This window comes from Pseudochaenichthys georgianus, unplaced genomic scaffold (assembly GCF_902827115.2).
Source record: "Pseudochaenichthys georgianus unplaced genomic scaffold, fPseGeo1.2 scaffold_800_arrow_ctg1, whole genome shotgun sequence".
In the NCBI taxonomy this organism is placed as follows: domain Eukaryota; kingdom Metazoa; phylum Chordata; class Actinopteri; order Perciformes; family Channichthyidae; genus Pseudochaenichthys; species Pseudochaenichthys georgianus.
The window spans coordinates 48,416-64,067 of NW_027263348.1; the positions used below are offsets into that span (position 1 = coordinate 48,416).

Here is a 15,652-nt window from a genome sequence, read left to right on the forward strand (position 1 = left end):
AAAAAGAGCCGGTACTAAAAGTAGTTCATGCGAACCTTTTTACCCGCTCGAAAGTCCCTGCTAGAGAGCAGGGACTTTCGAGCGGCTCTTTTTTGCAATAGAGTCTGTCTGCAGACCGCAGCAAGGAGGCGTTTCCTATAGGGGCGTTTCCTATAGGGGCGTTTCCTATAGGGGCGTTTCCTATAGGGGCGTTTCCTATAGTGAACGACGGGAGCCGGCTCTCGCCCGCGAACGAGCCGTTTTTTGTTTTGTTTTTGCGGAGGGATCTAGATCGGCATGAAGGAACATTATGCAATGTGGACATTTTCCCGCTTATTACACATGGCCACATTCTCAACAAAGTAACGACATGACTCCCAATAATAATTGAAATGCTTTTATGGATTTAGAAAAAGATTTTATTGATTTAAAAAATAGTTTTTTGTATTGATTTAAATTGACATGCATCCGCTAAGAAAAGTAGTCCGTTGTTACCGTTTGAACTAACGTAGCAACGGCAGGAGCTGCTTCTATAGTGTTTTTGAGGAGCTTTTTAATTACAGATTTGAAAACATCGTTGCTTGCTTTAAAAGTAGCACAATTCATTATGTCAAACCTTGAAAGATATCCCTGCCCTAATGCCAAAAGTAACTGGCAACTGAATATATGTCGCCGTAGCTATGATGTCTATGTCTGTACCGCTGAGTTGATCTCAAAGCATGCTCCCCTCTCCTGCAGGGAGAAAAACTATATGTATATACTTTATATAGGTTGATACAGTAGCCCCTTTTTTAAAATAGTTTTTATAGGTGTTGCCATCTGTTTTGTGTAGCGTGGTTCTACAAGCAAGTCAAGGCATTCATTGGGTGGTATCAGAGAGTTAAGGGTCTGTAAATGCAATGAAAACAATTGGCCACAGCAAATACTTTATATTAAACATGTAATTTTTACTTTTGAATACTTTAGTACAAAGGATGTCTTGAATAATTTAAGTGATATATGTGTACACATATAAATCATTAGTCAAAACAGGGCTACATTTGATTTAATTAAAAGGTATAATATGTGGTAAACTGAAGAGCCCTTTGGGAGCCGAAAGAGCCGGCTCTTCTTGGTGAGCCAAATGATCCGGCTCAGCAAGAAGAGCCGGAATTCCCATCACTAGAACAATGACTTCTTCTGCGAGGATTTATAAAAGCAGCTGGATAAAAAAAGTTAGGAAACGCCCCTATAGGAAACGCCCCTATAGGAAACGCCTCCTTGCTGCGGTCTGCAGACAGACCCATCTCCTTTTTTGAGAAAAGAGCTATATTCCTGATTGGCTGGGCGATTTGCAAACCACGCCCCGTAAAACTCCCAAAAAGTTTTGTGAAGCCGCCATTTTATTATCCTCGCATTAGCATTATTAGCATTATTAGCATTAGCATTAGCCCAGCGCAGAAACGCAGAGAGACTAACTTATGGCAACACAAAATAAAACATGGGAGCGGTGGAGATGAGGAGGTGTCGGCGTTCTGGCGATTTACTCGGAAGGCTTCAGTAGAAGCTGCTGGGAGTCCCAGCAGCTTCTACTGAAGCCTTCCCCAACTCCGGGGACTCCGGGCGGCAGTATACGCCGTGAAGTGGTTTTCGGCCTGCCAGTAAACCCAAAGCAGAAGAAGAAGAAGTGACGTCAGCGGCTTCATTTGCCTCATCCTCCCTCAGGGAACTTATTCCGGTGAGAACGCGATCTGTACTTAGTTCATGAGAACTAAAGAGTTCGCATGAACTAAGTTCGCATGAACCTTTGTGGGAAAAGTACCGCAGTGTGAACGCGGCTAAAGATACCACCATGAAACTTCCCCAGGTCATTGCTGACATTAAGACATTACATGTTTCTATAACATGAAATGTTATGTTGAAAGGTACATTTGAATTGCTAACTTTTGGTGAATTTAGGACAAGTAGACAAAGTAAACTCCTAATCGTGGATTTTGGATGTTTCCTTTCCACTAGTCAGAAAGAAAGCACGTTAAGGAAGGAAAATAGCCTCAAATTGATGCTTGAAAAACTCTACTTGTCGCACCTCCATGTTTTAAAGCCAAGCTATTTGTATTTATGGATTTGGGACTGTCAAAATGGTCCAATGCATGAAGAAAAGTGTTTTCCTGTCGTATCTCCACTTAAATCTCACTAGCGTCCTTCCTTTTACTAACAATGAGGTTCATCACCCTGACCTCGTCCTGTCGATTCCATTTAACACCAGCCGAGTCACAAACAAATAAACAAACAACAACAAAAGATGGTTAATCCGTCAGAGGCGGGGAATCCCCAGCCTGTGATGGTATCAGAGTTTATAGTAATCCTCTGGAGCCGCGGATCAGAGGATAATCTGCAGGAGACGTGACACACACCCTCAGAGAGAGAGAGAGAGAGAGATATCGTGTTTGGCTTTAATTACAAATCAGATGTCAGACACTTAGTGCCGTCCACCCTCAGCCCGGTGTTTGTTTGCAAATAGATACCCAGAGAAATCGCTTCAGACTGCTGTGGGAGGATCTGACACTCCTTCAGGGGCAACACTCAGACTTACGGCGCCGAACGCAACTTGTATTTTCCCAGAAGAGTTCCCCGTGATGATACTTTAAGACTGAAAGTGTTCTTTAGCTCCATTTGCATCTTCCACATATCTAAGAACAAGGTTATTCAAGTATATTTAAACTCCTATTTGAACTAGATAGCTTCATGCCATCACGCACAGGATTTCTTTATGTATTATAATTAAAGTGGCATCCTCTGTTTTCCTCTCTCCTGTGGACTCGATAGCCTACCTGTGTTTTACTTCTTTTAAAAACGAAAAAAGATAGTCCTGAACTTTGTCGCATAGATTTTCTTAAATGATTAGTTTTGCACATTACTATCATTCACGATTCAAGTGTCTGAGGTGGCTATCTGCGTTTTCATTTGTCCAGTCTATTGTACTGTTCTGTCTCTTTCCTATTGATTCTGTAATGTGTCCTGTTTCTCATGTGAGAACATGTCAAACAGAAATTGATATAGTCAAACAAATATGTGTCTGGAATTGGCCATGGTGCAGAATGAGGACTGTTAGAAATTAAAATCAATGTTTTATGGCATAATGTACCTTAATCATACCGTCAGTTTAAATGCTATTTTATTCTGGAAAAAACCGGAAGTTCTCAATACCAAGCTTTTATTCTGAAAATCCTTCATGACGACTTCCGGGACTACCGTCCATTAGTATCATTAAAGTGGCTATTGACGCCGTTAACATGTATTACATATAAAGTTATGAAAGAGATAAGGAGGAGACAAGGCATGTGGAAGTAAGCAATGAATGTAAAATGTCGAAATCCTCTGTTTAACGCGATATCGGACACAGAAGAACGAGGGGGAAGTCTCCTACGGCACACAGCCCCCAGAGAGGAGGAGCGAACAGCCAGCAAGCGGGAAGGACGAAGGCTTGTGGGCTCTCTTCTCCACGGCCTTTCTCTCCTCACTGAACAATATTCTGCTTGTAACATTAATGCGCCTTTTTTAATTAAAGTACCTTCTCAGAGACTCCATTTAGTCTCCTTTTAAAGCTTCTCTCCTGGACGCGAGAATAACGAATAATTTTTAAATCAGCACAAACCGAGAAGACAACAAAGAGGATTGTTACAAATCTCAACTGCTCTCAAAGAACATCTGTAGGGAAACAATTACTGAAGCTCAAGGGTCATCTTTTTGTTTTTTTATACATCCGTCACAACTCCACAGGTTGCATACGTGTGAGTGACATTTTGTTTTTATCCCTGTTATTTTTTGTATAATTACTAAGGTTACATCACAGCAGAAATCCATTGTGTGTCTTTGTACTGTCTGATTGAGACACACACACACACACACACACACACACACACACACACACACACACACACACACACACACACACACACACACACACACACACGTCTCTTTCTTCCACATGTTTCCATGCAAACCTCTCTCTCGTTTCTCTCTTTCTCTACGTCTTAACTTTTCGCATTTTGTTTTTATCACTCTTATTTTTGTATAATTACTACAGCAGAAATCCACTGTGTGTCTGTGTACTGTCTGATTTAGACACACACACACACACACGTCACTTTCTTCCACATGTTTCCATGCAAATCTCTCTCTCGTTTCTCTCTTTCTCTACGTCTTAACTTTTCCACGTTGGGAACATTTCTATGGCAACTGGTCGCCATGGAGCGATTCCTCTCTGCACGCCTGACGTCGTCACAGAAAAAGAAACAAATAACTGCCGCTGCTTCCTCCTTTCATTCGCTGTGAAATCTGCAGCAACACTGCGTCACAGACGGGACATTCGCATCATCACACAGGCATGACATCTCCTCCTAGCTCTTCATAGGCGGCAGGACAAAGGAACCTGCTAGGAAAGTGTACATGAATGCAATGACAGACTGTGGCTGGTTGCACAAAACACTTACCTTAATTATGACACTCTATACAGGGTTATACTGATGTTTTTCACCATAAAAGCTGTCCTTATAGGGAGAAATATAAAGGCATTTAAATAGATTTTACAGCGGTATAATCTGCAGTCTTCACGGTGATGTGATGTGTGTTAATGCCTCATAAAGTTGGCCTATAAAAGCACTGCTGAGTTTAATATGCGCCCAGTTGCCAAAGAAATGTCAGTGTTTCGTTGGTTGTCTTTCTAGATCCACAGCTTGAACCAAAACCCTTTATTTCCATGCCTGACATCCTGTATGACTCATTGCTACTATCCTCTCAGTTCGCCTGCTTTTAGCAGAGGAAACACGACCATTAACAGGACCACACACCGACGCACCCAGTGTGGGTTCCTACCTGCTGTTTGCTCAAATACACCGTTTTCATGGTGGCTTTGATACCTGGTAATGCCCGTAGAGATGGCCTAAAGGTAGTAAAGAATAAAAGAAGACAAGATAACCAAATTGTCAGAGAAGAAGAAGACAATATGTTGTTGATATGGAGATTAATTATAACAGACAATACATCTATATTCAATCATTTTAGTTCCATGATGGCAGACTATCTGGAAATTGATTGAATGTATTTTGTTGTCCGATAACAAATTGATCTTTATACTGAAGTGGGAGTAATGTAAAATCCCTCAATGAACAAACGTATTAAGTTAGAGTCAAAGGTATCTTAAAGTTTGGTCGCTAAGGGCTTTATCTTTAATTAAGGGCTTTCTTAAGTAAAAGACCAAGACGTGGATAAAATCTTAAATCCTTATTCTGGAAACCTTAAGGTGAAAACTTTGTGTGCAAACGGTGTTTTTTAAAGAAAGTGTAGGTAATGGCTGCAACGCATTATTTCATGATTTTACATATTCAGTTTTGCTCTGACACTACATTACATGTTACTTGTTAGCAGGGACGTGCACAGGTACGGGCTATTGTTGTCCGGGCAACGGCAATCCCCTTTCTGACTGCCCTGCCCCTCTGGAGAGAGCGAGAGGTTTTTTTTTCTTTCTGTTGTGGTCGAATCACCAGTCCCTGGTTTTAATTTTAAAAATCAAGTCACCGAATGCAAGTAGTTGCCCTAGCTTATTTTGTTATGAGATGATGATGTGAATTAATGTTCAAATTAGTTAATGTAATAATCGTTTTGGTCTTCTATTTTTTTTCGGGGGGGGGGGGCCCTTTTTCCAGTTTCGAGCAATAGCCCTCCAAATGTCTGTGCACGTCCCTGCTTGTTCGACGCTTTTATCCAAAGCGACTTACATACTCCCCACAATCCCCACAGGAGTCTCAGGGACACAACGACATGCTGACTGCAGTGGGGTTTGAACACCAACGCACAACCCACTGCACCACACGCCTCCCACATGAACAATAACACTAAAATCCAAACTAAAAACTCTCACTTAATCAAGTAAATCTGTGTTTTTTGAGGTGCCTGAAGTGCACAGCGTTAGACTTGTGATAACATCAGGACTCCAGCCATCCTGTCTCTCACGGTGCGTTCAATACCTGCTCTGAGTTATTCAACGGGGAATAGAGAGAGGCTGGATATCATAATGGATCATTTAGGCCGCGCTAATAATGCTCTGCACATCTCAGACCTGCTGGATTAGAGAGGAGAGGTCGATTCAGACGGCTTTATTCTTTCTTTATCCCTGAGCATACTGTAAGCATTGCTCTGAGTTCACAGCTCCACCGTGAATAGACTTAAATACTGATTGTTGGTATTATATATCACCAACTGCAGCAGAACAACAGGCTCCTCATGCTGCTCGCTTCAACTTCAAAATGTCTGACTTCTTCTGAAAAAGAGACAGTGTGTTGTCCCCTATCTGTAGTCAAGGAAGTATAAAAGACTACAATTCCCACGGCGCCAAGAGACACAGAGATGGTGTGAAAGACGTCGTGGAGTCTATCGTTAAGTAAAGTTATATAAGCTTACACAAAGCAAACAAAGAAAGACGATCCGAGTTTAGGGATGTCCCGATCACCTTTTTTTGTTCCCGATCCGATTCCGATCATTTGATTTTGACAATCTGCCGATACCGATTTTTCCCGATCCGATCTTTATGCAATGCATTAAGAGAGAGAAAAGGTAACAGATAACGGCTGGTCATCCAACGCGATGAAGTCAGCTATCTTGGCTGTTATTATGTTGGCCTTGTCTCTGTTCTGGGGCAGTTTCTCTTTCCTTTTGAAAGCCTCTGAAAGCATCGGTTGTTTCAGTGCCGTTACCTGAGTGGCCGCTGTGTACTCGCCGTGTTGTTGTTGGTGTTTGTTTCTCAGGTGGCGTATTAGATTGGTCGTGTTGAACGTAGCTCTGTTCTTTCCACCACGCGGAACCTCTGCCTTGCAAACATTGCATCTGGCTGTTACACTGCCTTCGCTTTCAATTTCATAATACTTCCAAACTCCTGACATTTGCTCTGTCCCGACTCCCGAGTCACCAGCTGGACGTAGCCTCTCGTTAGCTTGCTGCTGCTATTAGACTCTGCGCCCACTCTGTTGCCAGATGTGAGAGAAATAAGCAACCAGGTCTGAAAACAAGCCCAAAGGAAGCAACACATACATGATGCTGTGTAATTTTAAACCAAAACTAAGTCATGGTCTATGGTCATTTTTGTTTTGTAACATTAAATAAAATAATAAAAATATTTTATAAAAAATGTAAAAAAAAAAAAATCCCGATCCCCGATTTTTTTCTCCCAAATCCGATTTTTTGAAAATCACGTGATCGAATCCGATCCCCGATCACGTGATCGGATCGGGACATCTCTATCTGAGTTGTTTATTATTTATATCTGAGTTGTGGCTCGTTTGTGTTGATTTCTTTGACTCTGTTGTAAAAGCCTGTTTTCTTTATTGAATGTGTGAAAAGTGTAATATTATATAATATAACGCAAGTCCCACAATATCAACACATCATGGAGAGCCGGAAAAGCCATCATTACTGTGAGTAGAACTGATATATTGAGAGATAACGGGTTAGAAAAGTGGCTTTTTGGAAACACAGGAAGGAAGACGGAGGAAATACTCCATCTAGTTTTTACATTATGTCCTGATGCTTTCAACCAAAGCGAAGTACAATGACTTTATCGTAGAAAAGCCAACGTAATCAGGGGTTAAGTATCTCGCCCAAGGACACTTCAACATGCCGACCCTCCAGTTAGACAACCACCGAGCCAAAGCTAACCTCATTTGTGTATTAATGCTCATGTACGGCACTTTACATGTAGTCAAAATGTGATGAAAGCACTTAGCGTACTCTACTTTACAAATACATCTTTGAGGTGTGTACAGTAATATGTGGCTGTTACGGTTTGCTAGTGACAAGAAGAAGTAGATGTCCGACATCAAACCAAAGTAGAATTGTGAATGGATAACAATCGACTTAAAAGGCAACATAAAGTATATCTGCCTGTTATTATTAAAAATAACACATGCTATCGTTTAGTAACACCTGTTCTGTGTCAAAATCTATTCTATGCAAGGTTTGTCAGGGAAATGTTATAAATGCCTCAAAGGTATGATGATAGGTAACAGGTCACCTATCATGCTATCTTTGGGTCTCAGATATATACAAATATATAAAAACATGTCTATGATGTTTTTAGACATCTCTCATATCCCTCTATTGAAGCCCTGTTAGAGAAACGCGGATTTTCGGTCCTTAGCTTAAAAAAAAAGAGGAGGCGGAGCTAATGCCTGATCAGAATTCTACCGGAGATAAAGTTAAATTCTGCTGTGATAAAACGCCATCCTGTTCTAAACCACATCAAGGATTATCTCTGAAACGGTATGGAGCTCAAATGCTTTTTCTCTAGCGGGTTTATCACAAGGTGAGTTCCTTTCTTTATTTCCTGCTTTTTAAACACGTGCTCTCCAGTACAGGTTAGCTCTGAGTGTTAGCGATGCTAATGTAAACAAAGACGAGATTACGTCCAAAACACGTCAGGCATTGTTTCTGATAGCAACTCTCTGTGGGTCCGCCATCCGAAATTACGTCATATTGGCAGCAAATCTGGATCACACCCGTTTTTTAAAGATTTGGGTACGGAGGAAAAGAGAGGGTTTTATTTTCTGACGCTGCGTGACGGAGCCCTGGAGGGTTTATAGAGAGAAAAATAAATAAAACGAGGCCACGCTTTAGTAACTCGTGCGCACGCTTTAGTAACTCGTGCGCACGAGTTACTAAAGCGTGCGCACGAGTTACTAAAGCGTGGCCTCGTTTTGTGTGTGTGTGGGCATTTGTTTATGATAGTATTGTTCGTTCCGGTGCATTCCGGCAGGACTATAGCACATCGAGATTAAGATTAAACGAATTTCTTTCACTTGGGAATACACATACAACTATGGAGAACCAGATTTGTGTAAATTACTGTTCGTGGTCATTTGAAAACAAATGCGCCCCGGCGACAGGACATCTCCTTCATAAAACGAGGGGGAATACTCTTGTAGTTCGATGTGTGTAGAGGTGTGTGTGGTTAAACGTAGCAGCCTCGATCTCTATCCAGCGGTTCTAATGAAGGGCAACGCAGTGAAGTAAACAGTAAAAGGCACCGCTCTTTGCAGCTGGTGCTTCTCTTCAGATTCTGCTGAATTACACGTTACTGCCTCCAGCGCCCTGTACGACGAAGCCAGTTCAACAGACCCTGGATATGTTTGATTTACCCGGCGTAACTAACCCTAACAAACGCGATGTCGCTAAGCGGTCCTACGAAGCTGGTTATCAACTCAGCAAATCAACCAGGGTTTCTCTGTCCGGCTGAGAGTGCGTTCACGTGAAAGGGACGAGGTTACCAACATTTGACCAATCACAAACATGGAGACGCGTGCTGACAGCGCAGCGTCATACTTCATGAATGAATAGTGTAAATAGCAAATCCTGCTTCGTAGTACAGGCCACTGGTGCCACAGAGATTTCATAAAGTGAAGGATGTTTTCCTTCTATAAAACAGCTGTGGGCAGCAGCAGATTCTGTGAGTCACGGACAGGAATCCCTCAATTTCAATAAAACGAGGCTACGCTTTATTAACTCGTGCCCACGCTTTATTAACTCGTGCGAACGAGAAAGTAAAACGTGGCCACGTTTTATTTATTTTTCTCTCAATGAACCCTCCAGGGCTCCGTAGTTCCCCGACACACCGACACACATATTTATGTATAAAAGACATCAGAAAGTGCATTTTGCATGATAGGTCCCCTTTAAAGTCTTGCACCTTGAATAAAGCGTTATGTAAGGCTGGCTCTGTTTAGATCCACCATTTTAACCAAAATGCCCCCAAAAAACTATTTATTTTCTTCTATAACTCATTGCTATTAGGCGCCAAATATCCTCTTAGTCCCTCGGCTTCTTCCACATGAACAAAACAAAACAACTGGATCAGAAATTGATGGAAAAGAACGTGTGTTTTCTCACGGCTTATTGGTGAAATAAACATTAAGGAAAGCCACTATATATGTGAGCATCGAGATGATGATACTTTGTCCAACAGGCGAGAGGCGTTAAACTCGATGACCCTGAGAAACCATTTAAAATCCCAAATGACTTTTTTGCTAATTACACTGAAGGGCTCGCATATAGGAAGAAACCAAGTGGTTAACATTAATGAAAGTAAAATGGAGAAAGAACTGAAACATTAATAAGATAATTATCAAACCAGGAAGGGTTGATCAAATAATGTTCTGCTCCATGCAGCCAATTACTGACAGAGCGCCATCTGTGATTAGGAAAATCTGGATGCTGTCTGAGTAAGTTAAGACTCAGTGATGTGATAGTTTAAATAACGTGAAGTCGTGCACTGAACATCCAGTAATCTGTGCAGAGATACTGAGTGGAAAAGTGCACTAACTATTCATCCCCTTTGTAGGACTGATACAAAGTTATATAAGTACAACACCTTGATATGGCTTCTGCAATATGTGACTGTTCATGTTAATACAATAAATATTCGTGTGTATTTTACTTAAAGACTTTTACCAGAGAAAACTGAAAATGTTTTTAGACTCCATGAAGTGATTATAGTGATTATATAGTGTATATTATTATGGCCGGGACTTTAACGCGTTAATTAAGATTAATTAATTACACAACAATTATGTTTGGAGTAAAAGCCCCTGGTGTAATGGCACTTTCGCCTTGTTGCATGTGTTTTAATGTGGTTTTTTATTTATGTCTAAATGTGTGCATATGTATAAATGTGTCTGTTGATTGTGGATATATATAGGTGTATACATATTTTTATTATATATAGATATAGTGATTATAGTCAAATATTTTAGAAAATGTGGAAATGTCACATGCACGCTTCCACTAAATTCAATGCCTCACGATGTTAGGTTAAACTGTCATCATCTATTGTTAAGCACTGAGAAATATGAATAGTCGAAGGTGTGGCAGTCGTTTGGGTGACTGACCCGGAAGTTAGCATCTCCCTGGTTCGCGGAAACTCAACAGGAATTTTTCATTGGATTTTGGATTATTGCAGAAAACGATCTCTGTTCAAATCTCTTCAAATCTTGTGTTAACCGCAGATCTCATTTCAGGCATCTGACCAAAGGCTATTTCAAAAAACCGTTGACTTTGAGACCAGGGAACAGGAAGTGCTGCAATGCTAGCTCCCTGCTCATAGAGTCCTATTGTGAAGCAGGACATGTTCAAAGTTGTATGTTAGAAATGTGAAGTCCCCAGCACATAGAAGCTGCCGGATGATAACTTGTTGAGAAATGTTCACAATTAGCATTAGTTTAGTTAATTAGTATGAATTGCCTTTATAGCCTATGTGGACAATAGTTACAACATTTGGTTTTAGGGGTTATTGAGGATGCCGAGTCCATTTCTGACATTTTCAGAATAAAAAATGAACCAGAAAATGTCGTATTTGTACTGTCTGTGGGCTGATTTAGATTAATTTTGGGTTGATTTGGAAGATTTAGGCGACTCTCTGGATCATTTTGATTGGACAGGTTGCCTATTTATCTGAAAACAAATTGTCCACAGTAGAGGTGCATATTTATTAAAACAAAATAGTGGTTTTAGGGGTTATTGAGGATGCTGAGTCAATTTCTGACATTTCCAGGATCCAAAATGGCAGGTTTAACCCGAAAATGTCATATTTGTGCTCCTTGTTGTCTGATTTTGATGCATTTTGGGTCGATTTGGAAGATTCCAAATCGAAGATTCCAAATCGACCGGTCAAACACGGTCAAGGAAGTAAACATCAATTTCTCTCGTCGTCACTCTACACTCGTCGATCAGAGCGAGCGGAGCGCATTTTCGCGAGCGGAGAACATTTTTGCGAGCGGAGCACATTTTCTCATCCGCCTCACGGAGCGTGGAAAGTGAGGGGCAGGGCTGCCTCTCTTCCGTCGGCGTGGATAGGAGGTTTACCTGTGCACCTGGGCTGTTGTGGGGAGGTTTTTCCCGGGAAGTCGTGGAGAGACGGAGCGGCTGCACGTTGTTGTTTGGGCCCCCTTTTTCCACCTGCACAGTTGTGCTGTGGCGGGGACCTGCTTCCACTTGTCGTGTCCTGGCGAGATTTTACCCTGGGGGGCGTAACGGAGAGACCGGAGCGGCTTCGCGTTCGGGCTACGGCCTGCTTTACACCTGCTGTCGCGGAGGCCTGTATCCACCTGCTCCACCTGTCGTGCTCTACGGTGCCGAGGACGTTTTACCACGGGGATATTGCTGAGAGACCGGAGCGCCTCTACGCCTCGAGCTGGTCCTGCTTCGCCTATCCTGCTGTACTGAGGAGGTTCTGCACCGGGGATATCGCGAGGAGAACGGAGCGCCTCCACATTTCGGGCCTGCTTGCACGCCTATCCGGATGCTCTGCTGGTCTGGGATAATGGCCCATATCGGGATTCTGCTGTGCCTGTTAACTGTTTTGGACTATTATCATCAAGAGAGATATAAAACATTTTGTGGAGCAGGGTTTTGTTACTGATCTGTTTGATTTTGATTGGGGTAAAATCGATCTGTGTGCTGATGTAGAAACCGCATGGTCTTATTTTTATCTTGGTTTTATGGAGATCATTGATAGACATGCACCCCTGCGTAAATTTAGAGTAAAGGGACGAGACAATCCTTGGTTTTCTGCTGAGCTGTCCAGTCTCCTTCATGAGAGAAACAAGGCCTGGGCAAAGGCTAGGAAATCAGGCTCAGAGGTAGAATGGCTGCGTTTTAGGCAGCTAAGGAATAGCTTCACTTCAAATGTCAAAAGTGCAAAGTCGAAGTACTATTTGTCAGTTACCACAGAAAACCTAAATAATCCTAGGAAATGTTGGAAAGCAATAAAATCGATATCAACCGGTGAGATCCGTAATGAACTACCTCCGTGCCTTACCACAGCATCTGGCTCTATATCGGACAGGGCTACTATGCTAAATTGCTTTAATGAGCATTTTGTGTCCTGCGGTTCTATGTTTGATTCTGTGACTAACTCTGCTTCTGTGAACACTACAGTCTGTGACTCTGAACAACGTGGTCTGGAAAACCCTTTCAGTTTTACCCCTTTTACTGTTGATGTTGTTCGTGAAGCCTTATCCAAGTTAGATCCTAGGAAACCGGCCGGCCCGGACAACGTAGAACCTTTCTTTTTAAAGATAGCTGCAGATTTTATTGCTCCACCTCTCACTTCTCTTTTTAACCTCTCCCTCAGCACGAACACAATTCCAAAAGTATGGAAGTCAGCGTATGTCTTGCCTTTACTGAAAGGAGGGGAGGCAACTATTTTAAATAACTATAGGCCAATCTCTAAGTTGTCAGTTCTGGCTAAGGTGCTCGAACGCTTAGTGAGTGAACAAGTAAAGGAGTTTTTATCTATAAATGACATCCTGTCTAAACATCAGTCAGGATTCAGAAAGAAACACAGCACCATCACTGCAACGATGAAAGTGGTAAATGACATTACTACTATTTTAGATAATAAGCAGAGTTGTGCAGCTCTGTTTATTGACCTTTCCAAAGCGTTTGACACCGTTGATCATCGCATCTTAAAGCAGAGGCTACTCAGTATTGGCATATCCAGCCATGCAGTGGGTGGTTTGTGAACTACCTCTCTGAAAGGTCCCCATGTGTTCACTTTGATGGACTGTCTTCTGAGTGGTTAAACATTTCTAATGGTGTACCACAAGGTTCTGTTTTAGGACCACTTTTATTCTCCATATATATTAACAGTGTAGGTGATAATGTGGATGAAGCTACTTTACATTTTTATGCGGATGATACCGTGATGTACTGTGCAGGTCCTTCCATTCAGGAGGCTGTTGTTAAATTACAGGCTGTTTTTAACACTATTCAGACTCAGCTCTCTGAACTAAAGCTTCTTCTAAATGTGGATCAAACCAAGGTAACGCTCTTTATAAAGCTAAAAAGACACCAGAGCCTGTTTTAGATATTGTAACTACGCAAGGAACAAAACTTGAAGTTGTTGCCTGTTACAAATACCTTGGTTTCTGGCTTGATGATTGTCTCTCTTTTAAACTTCATGTCAATAACCTGCTAAAAAACTGAGGGTTAGGCTAGGGTTCTTCTACAGGAACAAGTCCTGCTTCTCGCTTGAGGCCAGGAAAAGGCTCTGTGACCTTTGACCTGTGCTGGACTCTGGGGATCTGGTCTATATGAATGCACCTGCCAATTGCCTGGTCAAGTTAGATGCTGCGTATCACAGTGCACTGAGATTTGTGACAAACTGTAAAGCATTAACCCATCACTGTACCCTGTATGCAAGGGCTGGTTTGCTTTCACTAAGTGTACGGAGGCTCAGTCACTGGTACATTTTTATATACAAAGCCATGCTAGGGAAACTTCCATCTTATATCTGCTCCCTGATCTCACGGAGAAGTGGCTACTGCCTGAGATCGAATGCTGTGGTTTTATTAAATGTGCCAACTGCTAGGACTGTCTTAGGGAAGCAGCTTTTAGATGCGCAGCTCCTCTGTCTTGGAATAGTCTGCAAATTAAATGGAAACTGAACAATCTGGTGCCACTAAATGTTTTTAAAGCTCGGTTGGATGCTAGTCAATCGGAAGCTATTGGTACCTGTTTATGTGGATCATTATGTAAATGATGCTGGATGATGTCCTTTTGTTGTTCTGTTTATGTTTTTATGTTTCATGTGGAACTACTTGAGCAGGTCTACCTTGGAAAAGAGATCAATGATCTCAATGGGATTTTATCTGTATAAATAAAGGTTTGAAATGAAGATTTAGGGGACTCTGGATCGTGTGGATTGGACAGATTGCCTATTTAACTGAGAACGCATTTAAATAAATTGAGCTCTCTGTATCCAATGGTCTCAACACTACTCATAGTAGTCAAAATCAGACTATAGGCTTCACAAAGCAAACTGAAATATAAACAAAAAAGATTGTTAAGTTTAGTTAATTAGCATTAATTAGCATTATAGCCATGTCGGACATTCCCAGGATAGAAAATGGCAGATTTAACCCGAAAATGTCATATTTGTACTCCTTGTCGTCTGATTTTTATACGTTTTGGGCGGATTTGGAAGTTGTAGGTATCCAATGCTCTCTCAACACTACTCATAGTCAAAATCAGACTATAGGCTTCACAAAGCAAGCTCAAATATAACAAAAAGTGCACCTGGCTGAAGTCCAGAGCGCCCAGAGGTGCTGTCAGAATCAGTCTTCGCACCAAGCTGGTCCGCGTGTTTCCCAAAAGTGCGAGGTCGGACAGGGAGCTCGCCGCGCTCCAGTCCACGCGCAAAGTACCGTCAGCGGCCACTGTCGGGAGGAAGAGAGCCACGTGAAGATCATGTGAAATGAACAAGTCGTAAAACTCATAGTTGCCACGCAAAAAGAACAAATTCTCGCTCCGAAAATAACGACTCACTTCCGCTCTCAAAGTGGCACGGAAACGTCGTTTGCTGTTATTTCTGGAGCAAGAACACGATCAACTATGAGTTTTAAAAGATGAGGAAAAGAAAGTACGAGTTGCTTTATGTTGCAGCATGCCAACACATGCCTCGACGGGGTTTCCCAGGCAGCCACGCAGGGGCCATGACCATATAAGGCAGGCGTGTCAAACTCAATTTAATCGTGGGCCACATTAACATTATGCTTGCACTCAAAGGGCCGGTTGTAACTATATATAAATACATATATAAATACACAATATATATGAAATAATGTATTATATTATATGATTGCCTCTG

At 41.8% G+C, this 15,652-nt stretch overlaps 1 protein-coding gene across 1 annotated transcript in view; it reads right to left on the reverse strand.

Moving 5' to 3' along the window:
- fam131ab (family with sequence similarity 131 member Ab) overlaps positions 1-15,224 on the reverse strand; it is a 33,612-nt gene extending 18,388 nt beyond the window's left edge. Inside the window, exon 1 of the mRNA XM_071202734.1 lies at positions 15,082-15,224. The gene's annotated coding sequence lies outside the window, so the exon portion shown is untranslated. The remainder of the gene's footprint in view (positions 1-15,081) is intronic.
- Positions 15,225-15,652: the final 428 nt, after the last annotated feature.